Source organism: Adiantum capillus-veneris, chromosome 14 (genome assembly GCF_014529385.1).
Source record: "Adiantum capillus-veneris isolate H3 chromosome 14, ASM1452938v2, whole genome shotgun sequence".
Taxonomy (NCBI): domain Eukaryota; kingdom Viridiplantae; phylum Streptophyta; class Polypodiopsida; order Polypodiales; family Pteridaceae; genus Adiantum; species Adiantum capillus-veneris.
In genome coordinates, this window is record NC_140944.1 from 60,416,665 (window position 1) to 60,439,082 (window position 22,418).

Genomic DNA, 22,418 nt, shown 5'->3' on the forward strand with positions numbered 1-22,418 from the left:
AGTGCCCTACGTTTAGAGTAAAATTTAATGGAACTTGCAACGCATGTGGTAGGTATGGTCACCAAGCTAAGGATTGTTTAATGATCAAACGTATGATGGCAAATAGACCACCTGTAGCCTGGATGGATGCACCTCGAGCTCCTGTATTGATGCCTGCTCCACCTGTTGAGCAACTACCGCAACACATGGTCCCTAGATCTCAAAATGTTGTACAAGCTACACCGTTACCACCTCCTGTGCTAGGACCGCAGCCCCCGCATCCAAGAGTCTCCCCTATGAACCAAGTGGGTTGCGAGCCATCAAATGCTTATGCAGATGGCTATGAGGAGGAAATAGACACTAGTATTGCCTACGGACTTGATACATTGGAAGAATGTCCTTTATAGTACATGGAAGATTGTTCGGGACAAGTCAAGCCGGTTTATCAAGCTGCTGCTCTCGCATCCAGAGGTCAAAATATCAACACCCAGGCTAGGAGGACACCTCTTCAATGCTACGAGTGTGGTGGAGCACATCGAGTAGCGGAGTGCCCTATTAGGCTGCAAAAGAATGCTGCACAGATGCAAATGAATCAAGGGAGCACGTCTGCAATGCCAATACTCACATGTAATCGTTGTGGCATAGATCACTTGATTGCCCAATGCCCCTATAACCCAAATACGCCTAAAATCACACCCCTGAATTTGGTCGAAATTGCTAGTGTGACATCACCAATACCACCCGTCGCACCTGCTTATGCGATTACACGGTCCATGCTTCAAGGGCCAAACCATATCCTCAAAGAGAGAGATACCGCGTCAGTTATCCAAGCAAAGAAAAAGAAGACACGAAGGAAGAAGTCGCAGAATACGGAAAATTCAAAGCCAAGTTCCAAAACAAACATAGGAACAGGAGATGACCCCGTGTATATGAATGACCTCGAGGATGATTCAGATTCAGTCGAGACAATGGAGACTAGAACCAATACCACAAAGGGAAAGACCGACAAAGAAAACCGTAACATGGAACCAAATGAAAACCGAATAAGAGAAAACCATAAGGAGCCTCTGAAAACACCACAAGTGTTTCCAAATCCAATCCAAGACCCCCAAGATAAACCGCAGGGGCAAAAAGGGAAGAATCGTAAAAAGAAGATTGGGACGTACCCAAACCCAGTAGACGAGATTGAGCAGGTGAAACTTCTAAGAGGTTTAGTGGAGAAGACTCAAAGGAAACTAGAACCAGAACCCATGCAGGTCAAAATTCATGACACAGTGTTTCCCACGCAAGTTCATCCACCCCACATGAACCATAGACCGTTAGCCATATATAGTATCATCCAAGAAGGGAGTGAGGACGGGACATCAGAAAGTGAGCATACACCTTTCTTGTTGGAAAGGATGTTTAACGAAGGAATACCTGATCCCATTGAGGAATATGAGATTCCATCCTCACCAGTTCCTAGTCAAGGACCTACACCCTGCAAAACGCCAATGAATGTTGCCAAACTAGTGGACTTCATGTCTTCTGAGGTCCGAACCACGATCATAGCAAAGCTGTATGGAGATCCTGAGTTATTCCTTGCACTTCGAGCATTCCTTAACGGAGAGCTACGAACGGGATTACCGCAGTTTGTGCAACCAAATAGGCCTGACTCGATTATGATTGATGAGGAAAATCATGTGCAATCACTTGACTTAGATGGACACGAGTCAGTGATCAAGGTACCCATTAACGAATTAGGGCAGTATTTTGAAGGCGACGAGTCTAATGCGACCCTACCCATCACTACCAAGGGATTAACTATAAAGGGAATTCTTGATGGTGGTGCGGGAGTTAGCATCGTTACAAAAGATTGTTGGGAATCCATGGGAAAACCCCGCCTCAGTGTTACTAACATTGTGGTAAAGATGGCAAATGGTACCATAGCCAAACCTATGGGGATGCTCAAGGATCTTAAGATCAAAGTTCTAGGACACAAGGTACGACATACGTTCATTGTAATGGATTTCTCTAAACACCTTATGTCATATGAAATGATTCTAGGACGACCATTCATGAGGGAAGCACAAATGGTTCACGATTGGTCTAAAAATCATGTCTATTTGCAATTCCAAGACTCTGTCCTTAGAGTGGATTTGGTGACTGGTAAGGTACACCCCTTAGGGAGTAAAACCATTATTGATCATCGCTCTGACACCACAGTTCACTCGGCCCCACTACAATATTGTTACACTTGTAAGAAGGATACAGACATTGGCCAAGATTCTCCTTACATGGATGTGTTACCGGGTATGACGGAATCAGACAATGTGGATTGGGTCCACCTAGCATCAACCATAGACACTTGGGGAAATAGGGGGACGACCTGGGTAACACCTGAGGGGGATGAAATGCCTATACCCTTAAATATGCTACAAGCAATGCATATCGCTTCCGACAAGACTCATCCTAAGGTAACGAAGAAAACATACAAGTGGGTCCCTAAAGCTTCTTTAGTGACCATAGCTAGTGCTAAAAAACAGAAGCCTTGTAAGAAACGTACCACTCGCTCCAAGAAAAGTAAGAAAATGTTGCGTTGGATCCCTAAACGACTATTGGAAGCCCAAGGCTACTATCAAGGAAATGATCAAATCTGGGTACCAAAACGTAGATTGTGCTCTTACCTATCACCTGACCCAAGTGAGCCCAATCCCGTAGCTCCAAAACGAATCAATGATCGTGGAAAGAAAAATCACAGAATGCTATACACCCGCTCCCGAGCTAGTTTGGGTACCAAAGAAAGAACGATTTGTTCCACCTAGCTCAGGAAGGGGGGAGTCCCATGAAGCTTCTAGCTCATCATGTAATACATCCATAGAGGTAAAAGCTTCTACACAGCCTCCATCTATAGTAGTGGACCTCCATGAAGCTACAAAAGAATCCACACCTCCCAGTGTTCAAGAATCACCTGATGAACCACTTCAAGTTCAATCCTGGGAGAGTACCTTACCACCCTTGCAACTTGACGAGGCACCTAGGGTAATAGAAAACTACTGGAAAAAATCCTCACCTATTACCAACTGGAACAATTGGTTTCAAAGGGTGACAAGCTCATTTCAAATGGTATGATCTACCCAAGGAAGGGGGGAGTGTTTGCTGACAGTCATCATTCATTTGTTTCCCTCTCAACCTTTTTCCCTGACCTCTCAATTCCAATCTTAGGGAATGTACATATAAAGCTTTATACTCACAAAACAAAAAAAAAGAGCAAGAGCAATTAGCAAACGAGTATGCACCTTAAAAGTCAAAACATTGACTCAGACCTACACATGTCACATCTGGTACAGTGAAACAGAAACCTATGCCATAAAACACCTTTGATCCTCATCACTTGAGTGATGGAGGTTAGGTAAGATTAGTACGATAGGAGTGTTTCTGTTTTAGAGTTGAGAGATTAGCAAAGTTCTCTTTTCCCACTAATGTGCCTCCTGGAGGTAGTCCTTTTGTTTTCTAGTGTGTACAGGAGCGTGTTGCTATTGATAGGATTTGGATCTTCATGGAACCTTCAAATCAAGCGCGACCATCAACACAAACAGGTGTTTCTTGTCCATTAGCATTGCCCTTATCTTTTTGCATCTATGATTGTCTGCTTTGATTGTGATTGGTAGCATAATATTCAGCGCATTTGCTTAGTATCAAACATTTAATTCAATGTAATGTTTTGTCATAATCACTTGTTTAGGTGTAACAATCAAGCAGTCCGACTAAGCTAGTTTGACCAAGCTAGGTATTAGAAATCTTCTCTTAATACCATGGGAAATGCCTTCCTAATAAGCAATGGTTACTTAGGTTCTTAATCCGATTTAGGCAGCATTGTATGAAATGTACTAGGGCTTTCTAGTGGGCTTGACCCTATTGACCTTTAGCTTAAGTATTATAAAGGGAGTTTACTAATGTGATGAGCCTGGGGAGTGTATCAGTGTTATATGACCCCCCAAAGTTACAAAATTAAAATGCTGAAAATGAACAAACAAAAAATCAAAGTGCCACAATGTAAAATTTTAAGCTGGAAGAGAAATCTCGGCTTGATTTGGTACTTCACTCACATGTATTGCCTATGGTACTAGAGCCCTAGAGGTTCCCAGTGTGGGCGCTTTTCCTTGAAAAGCAAAAAACCCAAGGCATACAAAATAAGCACACACATCATAATTGAATCACTGTGAAAAGACCTTGGGGGGTCAAAGAAAAAGTAATCAGTCAGGCGATGATTTCATGAGAAATTCCTTTTATGGTAGCTTAACTACAAAGTTTTCTAGATATAGCCTCTAGTCAGCCCTCGAACATGAATACTTGGCTCTCGCGATTAAACAACTTAATTGACCACAAAAAATTAAGAAGCTTACCCATGGTATTAATATTCGATCTCTAGTGCCTTTCGACCGTCAAATTAGCGACCCCAGACTTGTTTAATTTTTTACCTTTACATCTGTTTATGCATTTGATTACATTGAAATTTAATGTTCATTGCTAACAAATTCTTTGAAATTCTTTGACCAATCAATTTGTCTACCTAAAACTGCATATGCTTTTTAAGAGAATGCAATTACTGTGCCAATGTTGTTTGATTTTGCAGTGACTGAAGAAGGCTAAGGACATTCATCTCAAATGCTCTTCCACCTCGACGAACCAACTTCAACTCAATAGCTTCCGAGGACGGAATCTACATCAGGAAGGGGGGCATGTTAACCCTCACGACACACGGACACCCCATCACCTACGATGGACGCGTATTATGTATTTGGTAGAGTCAGGTACCGGGCTTGTCGGACCAATAGGGAAAGGTAGAGTGATCGCCGATGAGAGGCGCACTTTAACTTGGACATTCAAGGGATTAGTTGGTTAAGCATGGGAGCCCAAGTGTGAATGGGGTGAGCTCCTATAAAAGCCAACTAAACCTAATTTTTACTCATTCTCTCATTTGTGCAATTGAAGAGTGCTCTTGCTCCATCTCCATCTTCTTCTTCTTCACCTCCTTGTGTGTGTGTGTGTGAGAGAGAGAGAGAGGGAGAGTGTGTGTGCGATCGAGCATTACGAAGGCACGACGGCGGCGAAGCGGTTGAGCGCGGCACGACTGCAGCTTCTTCTTCATCGCGGCGAGGAATCCACCATGAAGGCGAGCGTAGAGCGGTGAGTGACACACCCTTTGTTTTCTTGAGCTTGCTAGTTTATGCTTGTTGTGTGCTTGGAGCCGTTTGTGGCTCGCACACGGTGTATTGGCAAGTCCCTTGCTTCGACAGTGCGGCAAGGAGCGCACAACGGCTTCTATATATGTGCATGTTATTTTGTCATAAGCCTTGTCCACGTCCAATTGCAGCAGAATGCACTCCTGCTTTGTGACAGTTGTGTATTCGATGCCCACCATTACTGCCAAGATGGTATCATAAATGGACCTTCCTCTTATGAACACGATAAAATGGACCTTCCTTTTATGAACACGATAAATGGACCTTCCTTTTATGAACCCATGTTGATGGGGAGAGATGATCTTGGTTAGTAAGGGGGCTAGTCTGAGGGCTACTGCTTTAGCTATAATTTTGTAGGCCACCAACATCATCGTTATAGGGCACCAATGTTTTAGTTTAGAACAACAAATCTATTTTGGGATGGGTTTGATAAGCCCTCTCTTTACACTTACCTCCAACAACCCTTCAACCATGGATTTATTGGCCAATCTTGTGATTGGGGCCTTGAGATCATCCCAAAATTCTCCATAGAATTCCACCGTCATCCATCCCAACCAGGGGACTTTTCCTTACCAAGGGCTTGCAATGCTAGTGAGCATTCGTCTTTGGAGAATGCCCATTCCAAGCAATTAGCTTCTGAGTGTGGAATTTTCTTCTTCACACTTTGCAGTAACGTCCCTCTGGTGTCTTCCACTTCTTGGGACTGGATCTCTGGCCGTCCAATGATTTGACTAAGATATCTCAACATCAGACCAGCCATATCATCTTGGTTATGAACTGCTGTCCTTTTCTCATCATAGAGCGAGTGGACGTGGCCCCGGCTCTTCTTGATTTTAATGGCCCTGAAAAACTAAGTTTGATTGGAGGCTTCAGGTTGAAGGACAATCTCCCTCGAGAGAAGCCTTGCCTTTCTGATATCTTCTAATTGCTCATTAGCAAGGGTAGATTTGGATTCGAGCCATCGTTTGTGCTCCTCCTCAGTAGCATGCCCATTGGCTTTTATGGAGGTAAGCACCTGGGCCTCCGCTATAAGATGCAGAAGGTGTATCTCCCTAGCTTTCTTGAATCGGGGGCCCGAGGTTTTGATTGCTTTATGGATGCTCCGAGCAAAGAGGTCCCACTCATTGTGTTTGTTGAGTTCGACATATTTTTTTAGCTTACCCAGTGCTTTCTTGGTTAGATTCCTGAAGAGAGGGTCTTTGAATAGGTGTGCCACTGTTACTAACAGTTTTTTCCCACCTCTTGGGGTCTCCTCCTCCCCTTTATTCTTCTTAAAATGTATGTGCAGAGGAATGTGATCCGAAAGACTTTTTGTTGGGACTACCTTCATCTCCATCAATGACGATATCCAGTCAGCTTGGTGTGAGCAATAGAATTTGTCCAGCCTTGAGGCAGTGCGGGCATACTGGAGGCTTGTGTAGGTGAAACCAGGCATGCTGTTCCATGCGCCGACTTACCATAATTCGATCATCGCCCACTTTTCGCAAAAACTTTGCCATTTGGATCTTTCTAAGCCAGCCAACATACTGGAGGATCCTGTTCTATCCCTGCTCTTTTCTACCATATTGAAGTCGCCAACCAACAACCACTCACCTTCAATAGGAGTATCTCTAAGATGCATCCATAGTTTAGCTCTTTCTTTTGCATTGCAAGGGCCATACACATTCACAATTGTGAAGGGATGCCCTTCCCATCTGATTCTAATCCCCAAGATTCTATCGGATGGGTGGTTAAGAACCACCTTTGGCTCCAATTCTCTATCCGCAATGCTGAGGACGCCACTGGAACCGTTACTTTCTTCTCCATATAATACCAGTTTATTTCCTAGCACCTATTTTCTCTTGCTATGGGCATCTAAGTGGTGTTCTTAGATGGCCCAAGAGTTGACTGTCTTCTCCTTTTTTACTTCCTCCCAGAAAAGGGTACTCTTCTTATGGATTTTCAACCCCTTTACATTCCAAGATTGGATAGTGAGAGACTCCATCATTAATGAGGGGTTCATTGGGATAGAGGAACAAATTCTTCAGCATCCGAATCATTCCCCCCCCCCCCCCCCCTCTCCTTGGTCACAAGAGAATCCGGGGGTTCTAAGTCAGGGGATTTCTTTTCTTGTAGTGCTGCAAATGGATTGTGCAGTGGGACAGTGAACCCCCCTCGTTTCGAAGGGGTGGAGGATGAATTAGATCCTTTCACCTCAAGTGTTCTCACAACTTGGAGCACTTTGGAGTCTCTTGCCACTACCTTCACTCTTCTATCTCTTTTCAGACTAGGGACTTGGAGAGCCGTCACCGTTGTCACTGTCATAAATTTGGGGGTAGCAGCGGGAGTACTGATCCTATTATTATTGCCTGCACCTTCAGAAGTTTGCTGTGTGGGAATCAATTCCTCCATAATCTTGTCCTGCATCTTGATATCCATTTTGTCATAAACCACACCTCCTTTATCCTTCTCTGCATTTACCCCTTTGTTACTGCCTCCTTGCTTCTCCAGCACTTCCACCGGGGAATCCATTTTACTGGGGGCCTGTGCTGCCGGAGCTGCAGTATCATTAGACTTCAAGGGGCAGTCCTTGGCGAAGTGTCCAAAGTTGTTGCATTCAAAACATTCCCCAAAGTATGTTCCAAATATTAGCGGAATAGTAACTAGTCCTACTCCTACATTGATAACCATGCTCTTAGGTGGCGTTTTAGACACATCCCAGCCTATACAAACCCTGTTTGAGGTTTTGCCAAACCCTCTCTGCCAGGTATAAATAAGGGAGTGCCCAATTGGCTAGCAATAATCCTGAGATTTTCCCAAAGCTAGCTAGGCAGACCCACAAGCTCAACCTAGACCAAATGAAACCCTTGTAAAGATTCAGCTGAGTCGAACACTGGCTCCCAAGGCACCACACAAACCGTAGTCCTATTAAAGACTAGGGGCCCTTTGTCAAGGATCTTTTCCACGTCGGAGGCCTCTTTGAATCTCACTGAATAGAATCCTTTAGCTAGGTAAAAAGTACTTTCAACTGCTCCTCCATGGCCAAGAATTTGCGGGCCTTGAAGCCATTGAATCATCTCAAACCTGTTCGGGATTCTTCCACTGAACCCAAATACAAGCGTTAGCTCAGCTTGCCTGGCTAACTGTTTTTTGATAATTGCTGGTGGTATCTCTACAGTAATAGATTTGGCAACCTCCACCTGCTGGGACAAAGACTTTTTTAAAGCGAAAAAGACCTGATCTGCCAACCCGTCTTCCACCAGCCCACTGCAATCTGCTTGGGAACTAGTTATTTTGTTGTTGTTAGGGCGGATTCAATCATTTTTTTTACTTCCTTAAGCTCTTGCTGAAGTCTAGCTCTTGTATTCTACAGTTTTTCAAAATCTCCTTCAGTCAACAACTCTTTTGCTCAGCCTTTTCCACAATCCTTAGAGTTAGGCCCCTTGAGAATGCTAGCAAACGAGATGCCTCGCCTACAAACTGCAGATGCACTTGACACGTTATTTACGTTCGTACAGATGGGACCTTGAGGAGCCCCGTCTTTGAGGGTTTTAACCTCAAATTTGAGAGTTGATCTTTACGAAAGAAGGAGTATCTTTAGGAAACAGAGAGGAAAGGAAGAGTATTTTTAGAAGAGAAAGAGTAGAAGGAGTATTTTTACGAAAGGAGGAGTATTTTTAGAAAAGAAAGAGGAGGCAGTCAAGTTTAGAGTTATTGTCTTGGAAGCCAAGATTCTTCTAAAATTAGAGAATCTAAATCCCGTATTCAAATTCTTCATTGCAAAAAAAAAAAAAGAGTCGCGAACGTGCGCGAACTTATCTTTCAGTTTTTTGCTATTCTTAGCTTATGATTTTCGCTCTTGAGAGACTATATAAATTATCCTCTTTCCTCATTTTCAAGACACACACATACAAGTTCCATAAGTGGAAGTTCTCTGGACATAACGTCGGAGTTACCTCTCACCCTCAACCCATCTCCATCTCCATCTCCTTCTCTACCATCGGCGTGTTGCCTTTGAGATTCTTGAGTTCTCTTTCTCTCTTTTCTCTTTTTCTTTTGCGATACGATGGCTCCAAAGTGAATGACTCGAAGCTCGAAGGATTCTCATGTCGTTCCACCTCCAAGGAAGGTGCAAAAGAAGGTATCATCTACTCCAATCATAACTCAAGTGGAGATATCGACTCCGAAAGAAGGTGAAACCGTTCAACCTCAAACACGGGAGGTAATGAAACATATCACTAATAAGACCTATTTAGGAATTTTGGGAATTATTCAAGTCCCATTTCTTATAATGCTATTAAAAAACTTAGTATTTTTGTGTAGTTTGAGCTATCATCTATTCACGGTTACACTCTATGTTTCATATACCCCTTAACACATATCTATAGGGATATGTGTATTTATATACATACTTATATGCATCAACTACAATGACCTCAAAAGAATGAGGGAAGCATGGCACTAACTCAATTTGCATTATACTACATTATTCATGTAGAAAAAGTTCTTTGAATCAGTAGCTCGGATTTGAGACATTAACGTTAAAGAATTGGCTATATCAACACTCATAAAAAGAATCTACAATAATCAAAAACAAATTTTAGAATTGAAGGGAACTCAAAATAGTGTGGTGTTTAGAAACACCAAGATAAAAAATAAAATCCAATTCACATATTTACATGGATCCAAGTATTGTACAACATCTGACGAAATGATACTATGTCAAGAGGCTCAATGACTATAAATACATCATTAAACTTTGTGTTTTCTCATGTATTGCTCCAATACGTACAAGGTTTCTCTATCACAAGCTGCTTCATTTACCAACATATTGCAAGTATACTCTTGTTTGTCCCTTGCATAGATCCAACCAAGTAACCATGCAGTGATTGTTCTCTCCAAAAAACTTTCAAGCTCTTCATTTGATTGATTCCACATTTTTTGAAAAATCAAGTAGGTTCCGAGCATATTCCACATTACACTGTAAAGGGCCTCGTCAAAAATTAAGGTATTATTTCCATCCAGATCATGAAAAATTATCCATGCTACATCCAAGTTCTTGTGGTATACAAATCGATATCCAATTAGAAGATCTGTCTTTTGGCATGCTGCCTGTCCTGCTATGACATTAAATTTTTTATGGTGTTGTGGAAAGCATAACTCAAGAATACGATGAGTCCTTTGCAATATATTAGTGCTCCAAATCCACACCTCAAACCATTGCATGCAAAAATCAAGGAAAGTGAATGCATCTTTGCGAATAAAATGCCACACATTTGTACTCTCTTCAACGAGATGCATATGTTTTCCCCAATCTAGGCATACATCACCATGTTGCATTTCAATGGTCTTAAGTAAAACACCATTGAGTTCAAGGATCAATACTCTTCTTTGTTTCCGTATAGCATCTGAGGGTGGTGGAATCAATTTCCTTCTAGGTCTATGAGTCCTCAATGACATGTGCCACCTCAATAGTAAATGCTTTGTACATTTGAAATCAAATTTATATGCTTCAGAATCTCCTGTTCCAAAAAAAAGGCATGATGGTCAATGGAAGAGATATTATTTTCAATTAACACACTGTGCACCAACATCATTTATTTTATGCATGATATATATAGACTTAAACCTTGAGAAGACAACAAAAGAAAATATTTTTCTTCAATACACATAAGAAATCTTGTACAAAGAGCTCCAGCCACAAAGATAAAAGAGAGACTTCTTTTCCAAGGCTGAATAACATCTAGTTGATGAAATATAAAAGTGTACATATTTGGTTCATGTTAAAATAATTGGACCCAACACATTGTTTTGGCCGGAATACTAGAGCCCACCACATTGTTTTGGTCAAAATCTTCTTAACACATTTCCACCACTCTAGATGTATGTGAACATTCCAGGTGATTGAGTAACGCGCACGCCAAGCCCTTACTGGTTGTTTTCTTCCACCTGCAATAACAAATATGCTAGATTAGATAAAAATTTGATTTTATTTTTTATATTTTTTGATAAATCTAAAGTGAGTCCTACCCATAAGCTTAAGTAGGCCTTTTGTAGCTTTGATATGTATGCTTTTGCTGCAACTCCGTTATGAAATGACCACGACCATACCCCAAGCTAGTAGCATAAGCAATAGCATGTTGATCACTCAAATTTTTTGTTTTGTGAGACAATTTTAACAAGTTCAGCTCGTTTGAAGATAATAGTGGCACACCAAACTTGGACGCCAACATAGCTGGATCCTTGCTTAAGGAGTTTACTACTTTCTTGAACATAACTTAACTTTTTATTGCACAGTGGTAGATGTGAAGATGCACAAGATGAGCTTTCCACTTCAACTGAATTGTTGTCAAGTTCTTCCCTTAGAACTTGGACATTGAACATGCCCCATTCTTCCATAATGTCTTGAAACTTTGTAAATAGGTCATGAATCTCTGTGATTGGAGATTGTCCTAGCCGATTGAGTGAAATAACAGATCGAATGTCATCTGTATTATTTAGATTTAAACGGTATGGTAGAAGCTCATTGCAAAGAAGATAGTCAGGCCTCCCTTGAAAACTTTCAGGATATAAGAAGTTATCATTTGGGTTAATACATCCCATGAAAGGGCTATCATCAATGAGCAATGTATTCTTTGCATAAATTCTTGCACGGATACCAAACCCTCAACAAAGGCTTAAACATAGCCTCAACATTAGGCTTATCCAGTCTATACACTTTTCGAAGATTATGGATGTAGCAATCTTCTTGTCCCCATACCATAAAGAAATGATATTTTTTATGTGCATGCTTTTCAAGAGTGTTCACATAAATGCAAACATTCTTTTGTAGCATAGTGGACCAAATACCAACATGAAAGTACTAACATATCTCATCCAAAAATTCAAAACAACGCGGGCGAACAACAATTGTGGTGTGACCAAGGTCTATTTTGACACAATCTGTACATGGATGCCTCTTGTCTTCTTTGCTGTGAGTAAAACTCCATTAAGATCAAGAATGAGTGCATGTTTCTTCATGCTGATTGCATGAGAAATATTTTCTGCATACGATACAAAAGAATGATAACAATTTAAGTTTTTGCACTTATAAATCTCAAAACAAGGGACCATATATTTGCAGCACACAATTGTAAATTGCACACGTTTATTGACGTCTCATACTCCCATACTCATCTATAATGATGTCTCCTAAAAGTGATTGCATTTCTCTATTGATGTGGGAAGATTGAAAGACTAGTTTATCTCCATCTCTCTCAAAATAATATAAGCTTCCAAGTGGCCTACGTTTTCGTGCATCAGGACGTAGCTCCTCAACATTGATGTCTACTTGTGGCACACTGGATCCTTGATTTTGAATGTCAATTTCACCTACAAAGACAAAATAATAGAATTTTGTATTATCTTCCAAAAAGGGCCATATCTATACTAATCACATTGGACAAATAAGTACCTTTGTTTTTCTCACCAACTTCAATCCCTTGCTCCCTTTCTTGAATGCTCTGGACTTTGTTTGTATTTGGTGTCGCTTTTCCTGTCCCTTTGTCAGTTTTTTCTTGTATGTCCTTGGTTGCAAGAGTCGCTTGGAGCTCTTCATTGGCTTCACCCACTACAAGAGGTTGTGTGCTCTTGTGACGCTGTTAGCGACGGAAATACACTGGGTTTTTATAACCCCCGGCGTCGCTAATAGCGTCGCTACGAGAGCGTTGCTATAGGCGTCGCTATATGCGTCGCTATATAGCGACGGTCATAGCAACGGTTATAGCGACGTTTACACAGAAGTCTATAGCAACGCTCATAGCGACGCTCCAGAGCCATAAATAGCGACGGTTATAGCGACACCCGAGAGAAATTTTTTTTGGTGACAGGGCATTGAATGCCCTGCCACCCATCAACCATATTGTACTTGATTCACTTTTTAAAAAAAGTGCAAGGGTAGATAATAGACCCAAAATAGTCACCCACAAGACGCATTGTTTGCAAAATTGACAAGCGTAAAATTGACAATTGTACACATCATAGGCAAAATGAATTGATTGGCAAATGTAATAATGACAATTGTACAACATCATAGGCATAAAGAATTGATTGGTAAAATGAACTGCGGTGACAAATGTAATAATATACATGGTTCAAAAAGACGTATAAAATCCGTCTCATGATACATAAGCTATGAGAAACCCTAAACTAATGCTATCTAGCTACGGCTAAACTGACGTCGTCTAGTCAGACGTCTCATCGCGTCCAAGCGGTGTATCTGTCGGATTCTGCAAAAAAAGACAATAAGACAGCTTTCAGTAAGTATAAATATATAACGACATTTATAAAACAATACAAAAAATAGAAAAGAGGAAACCCTAATACTAACCATGCCGCCGCGAGAACTGAGAATGTCCATCAGGGCGTTTAAGCCCTTCCTGCCTGTGTACTCGTGCTCGTACGGTGTGGGATCACGTCCTGTCATCGACCACTGTCAAAACATACAAAGATTTCATTATGTTAGAATTAAAAAACTCATAAACCCTAAACTATCGAACATAAAGAGCAATGCGAAAACACTTACAAAATCGGCCTCAAATGATGCCCATCCACCGCTCCCCAAGTGGTGCGAGCTCGCTGCCTCTACTCGCGCTCTGGCTGCATCCTTTTGTTGCTTCCACTTGTCGGGATTCTCGCGCGCTGCTTTCTTCGCATTCTTCCAATCTTCTTTGGCCAGCCAATCTGGCCTATTCCACCCATGCTTGATTGCTTTTTGCACTTCGGAACGCTTGTGTTTGCAGTATTCGCGCATTCGAATCTTCATCAGGTCTTCATTGAAGCGCTGATCCCATGTTGGAACGGGAAACTCATCATGAAGTATGCTGATGACTGTGGCTTTTAAATCACTTGGTACTTCACTCCATTTGTTTAGTATGTAGTGTCTAAACAGCTGAGAGCAAAGACCACGCATGCGCGAGATCACCTTCTTGCCGTCATCATCCATGATGATGCCGCCGCTAAAGTCGACGGAGTAAGGCAAGCCCTCTGGCCGGTGACGCGTGAACCTGGGTGTCCCGGCAAGGGTCTCTAGCGGCGTGTCGATGGGGGTACGGACGTCAGGTGTCTCCACCGGCGTCTGGGCCCCGAAGCGAGGAGTGTCGAGTGGGGTGGCTCCTGGCGGAGTAGGTAGAGGTGTGTAGCTGCTAGGAACAGTCAGCCGCGCAAAACCTGGCGTAGATGGCGATGTTGTGGCTGGTGTGGGGGCGGGCAAAGAAGGGGAGGGTAAAGAGCCTCGTCGAACACGAGGCGGTGTGGAGGCATCGGTGGCAGAATCCCCACAACAGTCGCCACCGCCACCACTAGAGCGCCGGTGTCTAGACGGGTGTGAAGATCGTCTCGTCGACACCGAAGCTTCAGAGCGCGCCGAATGCTCCGAAAGAGAGGGAGATGCGGATGGAGTAGGAACGCGCGATGATGCGCCAGAGCGATGACGCTCCACGTACCACTGTCTCTGCTGCGGTGACAAAGAAGAAAGAAACTCCTCATCATCCATACCTGCATTAAACACACGAATATTTAAACTTAATATTGAATGAATAGAGTAGACAATGACGCAAAGACCATTAAATACAATGACGTAATGACGCATATAAATACAATGACGCAATGAATTGAGTGATAGAAGAGGCAAGTCGAAAACTCAGAATTTTCAATCAAAAGATGTGAGCGCGAGTAGAAAAGAGCGTTATACACCATGGAAGGTACTTAGAGAGCCAGAGCTTTTACAACACGGAGCAAAATTGTTCAAATACAATATTTGTGGCTTTAAGAGATCTCTCTCTCATCCTCGCATAACTCAGCATAACTTCCTATATCTATATAGAGCTCTCCGTTTAAACACATATTCTCTGTTTCATTTTGTAGCTCCTCTGCATGCACCCCATATAGAGTAGTAGCATCTTGATGCTCGTCTGGCACCACCGCATCGGCTTCTGATTGAGCATCTTCTCTGATCTCCTCCATTGATGCCGTTGTGATTGGCACATGGTAGCCTTCATACGTCCTTGCACTACGAGGGGCATTACGCCAGTGGGGGACCGCAAAGATCGAATGGTCTCTTTTACTTTGCGTTCTTGGGCTCCTGTGAAAATCCATGTTGCTTTAGGGAGTTTTATCGATCCATCAGACGCTGTTTGCGGCCAATATTGCTCCATACGATCCACATTTCTAAGGTCAACTCTGGCTCCCAAACTATCTTTCTTGCCGGTCAGATGGTCCCATAGTAGATTACCCACATTCTTGAATATGTGCTTTGGATCGAGCAAGTGATTGATCATGAGTCGGGGCCAGTATGGTAACTCGTACCATAGAGATAGTCTCTTCATCCCTGGAGGCAATCTGTCATCGCACATCTCCTTCTGCTCTAACCATGCTTGTGCATACATCCTTGGTGGCTCTCTTTCCAAAAAGCCGTCGCGTAACACATGATTCTCTGGAAGATACGCTTGATGACCTTCGTAGATTTGCTTCTTCAGTGAGGGCGCCCTACGTGCATTCAGTCTAGGTCCACATGTGACACATGCTCTGTATCCGCTTGTTTGAAGCCCTGCATGTATACACATGATAATAGATCAACTATGGGAAAAAACAAGATTTACAGTGTCTGAGTGAGGAGTGTCAATAGATCACCTGAGCATTCTGTTAGCCCGGGATAGTCATGCATGGTCCACATTAGAATGCCTCTGATCAAAGCATTCCGTCGTCCTGTGTGTCGGCTCATATCCACCACCTCTATGCCAATCCACAATTGTTGTAGCTCTTCCAATAGTGGACGAAGATACACATCCATATTCTCCACTTTATATCACCCTGGCACAATCAAGCTTAGCCATAGGTGCCCCTTCTTCGTAGTCAACCACGGGGGAATGTTGTAGTTGACGATGACAACGGGCCATACACTGTAAGATGTTGATCTTTGACCAAATGGATTTACGCCATCCATAGCCAGGCCTAAGCGCAAATTTCGAGCTTCCCTGGAAAAATCCGACCATGTTCCATCTATATGTTTCCAGGCTGCGCAATCTGCAGGAATTCGTAGCACACCATCCGAAGATTTATTCTCCTCATGCCATGATGCTAGGGCGGCCATGGACTTACATTCGAAGAAATGCTTGATGCGAGGAAGCAAAGGAAAATGTCGCAAAACCTTTTGTGGAATTTTTGTCCCGTGGAGATCTACTCGATATCTTTCGGAATCACATTTTGGACACTTCTCCATGTCTATGTATTCCCCCATGAAAAGAATGCAGTCATTAGGACAAGCGTGGATAGAATTGTAATCCATCCCCAAGTTTGCAAAATCTTTCTTGCTTCATCTCGGGAATCTGGCATCACATTGTCAGCTGGTAGTATGTGCTCTTTAAGCAATCTACACAACATAAAAATACGATACAGTCGTGTAAAAATCTATCAGATCATTATACATTTAGAGTTTTATTAAAGTAAACTAATTGTAATAGATCACCTGAAAAGCACTGTGACGCTAGTGTCACTCCATCCAAACTTTGCCTGCATGTTGAGAAGAACCAGGAGTGCTTTCAATCTAGACATACGTGCTCCATTATACAATGGCGTATCGGCTTCACTTTTCATATCATCATAGATAAGCCTTTCTGAATCCATGATTGTCTCGATCATTTCATCAATCTCGGGCTCAAACATTGCCTCGTTGGGAATCTGCTCTGCATGATCATCCCCCGAGATGTCAGAGGCTACATCTTGTGGCCTCACATATGCTGCTTGACCAAAGCACTTGCGAATACGTCTATTGGGTTGCAAGATTGCTGCTTGTTGGCCAGCGTTAGAGTCCGACGAGTTATAATTGGCAACAACTCGATCTATAATAGATGGATGGAACTCGCCAAATTCGCGAACGTGCTGCAAAGAAACACGTCTTGTCCGTCACACAGCATGCTTGCATTGATTACAAGGACATAATACCCTTGTTGAGAGATAGGTGTTTCGGTTGGACGGTCCCACATCCTCGTCACTACTCATAATGAGGATAAAAATCTTATAACCTGGACAACAAATTTAATATTCTATTGGCATTCTTCGTCTTATCTCTCTCTCTCTCTCTCTCTCTCTCTCTCTCTCTCTCTCTCTCTCTCTCTCTCTCTCTCTACCTCACATTCTCTAGTCATGTCCAATCCCCGCACACCTCGGTCTAGAGGTGCACGGAGATCAGAACCACCGGGTTATAATCTCGACGTCTTTATTGGTCAATACCTATATTTGTGGGTACAAGAAATCTACAGACCCACGTCTACATGATACTGCATGTAGTGGACAAAACCCCTTTGCCTCTTCTCTAGCTGTAGCACTTCACAGCATCTTAACATCTTTTCACAGTAGATCTTTTCACTATTCGTCTAACTCTAAACCCTAAACCGTAAGTAATTCTTGCGTGGACTCGATCTAGCGTAAATAAGCGTAAATCTAAATAAACGTAAATCTAACTAAAAATAAACCTAAATCTAATTTAACGTAATTCTACATCTAACCTAATCTTTAACGTCTTTTGGAACAGTTTCCTACGACGTTAAAACTCTCTTCTTCTTGTGTGTGTGTGTGTGTGTGTGTGTGTGTGTGTGTGTGTGTGTGTGTGTGTGTGTGTGTGTGTGTGTGTGTGTGTGGGTAAACCTAAATAAACCTAAGTCTAATCTAATATAACATAAATCTAAATATAACGTAAATTATGTTATATTAAAAACAAAGAACTAAAGTAAGAGGGATTATAAGAACCTTAAAACTGATTTAACACATAATTTTTCACATAACTCGGCAAGAGTTGGCATTCTCATCACTAAAGATGTGAGAGTTAACTTCCGGCGGTGACGCTGCCTCATCTCCATCCACATCTGACGACAGCAATTGGCCCTTTGGACCGTTCTTGCTCTTGTTACTAACTTTGAAGTTGCTGTTGAATGACTAGAGGTTGTCTAGATGGTCATTGTCGAGGATGTAGTGACTCTTGCCGCCCTGAAGATCCACCTTCTTCCCTATCTTCTGAGGACATTTCACCAGTACTTTTGGATCGACGGAGCCCACCATGAGTGAAGGCAGCAATACCCTATATTCCATTGAGGGCTTTCTTCACCCGCTTCATGCAGGCATCGCAGTCTATGGAGACCTAAATCTAATCTAATATAACGTAAATCTAAAGCTAGCGTAAATAAACGTAAATCTAACTAAAAATAAACCTAAATCTAATCTAATTTAACTTAAATAAACCTAAATCTAATTTAACGTAAGTCTACATCTAACCTAATCTTTAACGTCTTTTAGGATAGTTTCCTACGACGTTATAACTCTCTTCTTCTTGTGTGTGTGCGCCTGTGTGGATGTGTGTGCCAATAAAAAGAGATAAATGGTATAACCTTTCTATCACCCATGCCAAGTATGATAGATTGGTTATGCCATTTCCCTCTTGAATAATACGTCTTGAGTTCAACTCCTCGTCGGCTAGATCTTTAGGTCTTTTAATTTTAATTAGTTTCCTACGACGTTAAATTAGTTTCTCTCTCTTTCTCTCTCAATGTGTGTGCGTTTTTTTGTTTATGCATGTTTTCTCTCTCTTTTCCTCTCTCAATGTGTGCGTTTTTTGTTTATGCATGCTCTCTCTCTCTTTTCCTCTCTCAATGTCTGTGTGCATTCTTTGTTTATGTATGTGTGTGTGTGTTTTTGTTTATGTTTGTACTCTTTCTCTCTCTCTCTCTCTCTCTCTCTCTCTCTCTCTCTCTCTCTCTCTCTCAAAAACACTATGTGTGTGTGTGTGTGTGTGTGTGTGTGTGTGTGTGTGTGTGTGTGTGTGTGTGTGTGTGTGTGTGAGAGAGAGAGAGAGAGAGAGAGAGAGAGGGAAAGAGAAAGAGGGGAAGGGAACATGAGAGTGAGGAGAGGGAAGGAGCATACCTGGCTCTCCTTCCTCTCCTCGTGTGTGTGTGTGTGTGTGTGTGTGTGTGTGTGTGTGTGTGTGTGTGTGTGTGTGTGTGTGTGTGTGTGTGTGTGTGTGTGTGTGTGTGTGTGTGTGTGGAGAAGAAAGAGAGAGAGAGAGAGAGAGAGAGGGAGAGCAAGAAACTAATAATCGCTACTAAGAAAGAGCAAGAAACTGAAATTTCTTGTTATACACACTAGCACAGATTAGTATTGTGCCTTCAATGTGTTTAGATTGAGTGCCAAATTTGCAAAAAAATCTATAGAGAGCTTTTCTTTAGTACCATGAAGATCCAAGACAACCAATTGAACTGGTACATGCTCTGTATTGCAAAAGTCTTTGATCTTCCCCATATCAAAGCCCACCCCCTTGATTCTCCATGGAATAGACTCATCTTGAGATATTATGCCCATATTAGCTCTATAAAGATGATTGAGGAGAGTTATTACACTTTTTGGAAGTGAGGTGGAGTCTTCTTTGCTCTGTTGAGGAAGTCCTTGACATAGTACTGGCTATAGCTCCTCATTTGATTGTACTCATGCTCTCCTAACTTGTACTTCTCACAAACTTTCTCCCAAGATAAATTTTCCCTTGTCAAATCAAAGAAGAATGATATTATTGCTTCTTTCAACACTCGATCTGTTTTAGCTTCCAAGCCATCTCATCCATGTCCATTCTATGAGGGGTATGCTTGCTCTTCTTTAGCAAGATGGTTTTGTCCAGGATTGCATTTTGTAGTTCAAGAACTTCTTTATTCTCGAGGCCTAAAATGCACCTGAACAATGTAGGTGCCAGTGTTGCTGTGCCAGGTGCTTGTCGAATCTGACCACCCTTCATAGTTAAAAATTTAGGATTTTTGTTGGAACCTTCGTCAATTGTTTCTCCCTTTGTATTTGGTAGCAAGCCTCGAGCATTTGTCTCATTATCTTGACCCAATTCTTCCATATCTTCTCATCACATAGAAGCAAATGCAAGTCGGTCTTGACAAATCCCTTTTGAAGTGTGTGCTATGTTGTCTCAACAAAGGTCTGCAAAATTGAAAATTCCAACATCAATATTGACAAGGCTCTAACTTGTGGGATTGAGACGTATACTTAATAAGTTCAAGCCTAGCTAGATTGAATTGTTTCTTTATATGCTCACATACATCTATGCAAAGTCCAAAATACATGGGTATATGTAAGTGGGGCTCAAACTTAAGTTCGAGCCTCGCTTAGCCTCATATGCAAGTGACACTAAATCTTAAGTTAAAACCTCAATTTAAGTTCTAAATGAGCACGTGGAGGTCTTGCTTGAGCCTATGATAGACTCTAGTTTACAAATAGATATTGATTAAAAAGACTCACATCCATGTTTTCAAAGAATCAAACAAGTACCTTCCAAGCCTCAAAGTCCTTCTTTGTTTGGTTGACACCAGGTGGTGGCTTAGAAGGACAACCATTTGCATGCCATTGTGCTCGTGCTTGATAAGTTGTTCAAGAAATGGCTCCTTTTGCATTGACATTGCAACAGATAGATTCGCATCTTTGGAGATTTCACAAGAGATCTTTGGTGGGCAATTGAGAATAATCTTTGATCGTCTATATTTGAATTGTTGACGCAATTGAGGGGTAACCTTTGCAACGTTTGCACCTTGCAAACGTTTTGCAACACTAATGAGTGTTGTCCAGAGATGATCCAGTAATCAACATTGCGAACATCCTCTTTGGCAAGTTTGTCAAGAGGATGTTTTTTGGAAGGATCACAAGGCATCAAAATTTCTAGTATCTCCTCTTGCTTTGGTTCTTGAATGAAGTCTAAAGTCAAAATCCTGCCCCAATCTAGATTTAATCTTCTGTACACATAGTTTGATGGAGCAGGAAAACACCTTGTCACGTCAATGCTAAAGACTTCATTGATCCCAAAAGGATAGAATCCCTTATTGATTTCTAAAGAGTCCAGTGCCTTGTTATCTTCGGATGGAGTTTCCATGTCCATCAACTCCTCTTCCGAAACCTCTTTTTCTTCTGCACTCTTTTTCATCTTCCTCTTTGCTAGTTTTTGTCGATCTTCCTCAAGAGTAGAATCATCCTTTGTCTTTGTTTTTCTTCTGAGTCCTTGTGCATCTTTCCCTTGTGAACCTTCTTGCTCCTCTAAATTAATGCTGGGAGTGATCTTCTCTACATGTGTTGAAGCGCTTGCACGGGCACCTCTTGATGCTGCAAGTGCACTCCTAACTATGGCTTTCCCTATCTTCTCCACAACTTTCTTAGGTAGTGCCCCTATTGGTTTCTTTGCAGGTACAATCTTCTTTGGTAAGCTCAAGACTCGCTTTGCATGTTTCACTGCCTTCACTAGGTCTTCCACATAGTCCACACCCGAGTCTTCTTGATTAGTGAAGCTGGAGATCTTCAATCCTAATTTTACAATAGAATTTTCTTTTCCTAGTTTGCTACCATTCATGTCTGCTACATGAAAAGTGCCCAATGATAAGCAAAACTTGTTTGCCTTTGTGGTCTCTCTAATAGGTAGCACATTACATGCAAAGCATGGCATTGCTGTTGCATCCACATCATCTTTGACACCCACAACAATCCCCATGTCTCCATATTTCATATCACCTTGTGACAAATATAGATGGATGTCACCTTTGTAGTTTGCATCTGTATCGTAGGTATCCACAAACCACTTCACTCCTTCTTCTTTTGTTAACTCAAAGGTCTTGTCAACCTTTATTCTTGGAGCAGTAGTTTTGGCGTGAGTGGACATTCCAAGAACATCGAGTGTGAAGACTTTTGCACCCTGCTCTGGTATACTTGGTACATTGGAAGCCTCCATTCCTGAAACAACCAAAAAGAACAATGTTAGAACCTAAAGAAGGAGCATATGTTTAAGTTAAACAGTACATTTTAAAAAAAACACTAGCATGTGTAGGCGAGGCTCGAACTTAATTTTGAGCCAAAAGATGTTGTTTTGTACCCTTGCTAGCCACAAGGATGTCATAAGAGTAGTCTTGCAAGTTAGTGCTACATTAAATTTGAGCCTAAAAGTGAAGCTCTATGATTTTTCTAGCTAGAAGGATGTCATGAGGCTAGGCATGCACCCTAGTGCTACATTAGCATATGGAGAGGAAGCTCAAACTTAAGTTTGAGCCTAAAAGTGATTTTTTATTCCCTAATGCACTTGAGGCTCGAACTTAAGATCGAGCCTAAAGGTGCTATTCTATGCCCTTGATAGCCACAAATATGTCATCAAGCTAGCCTTCCACGCTAGTGCTACACTCA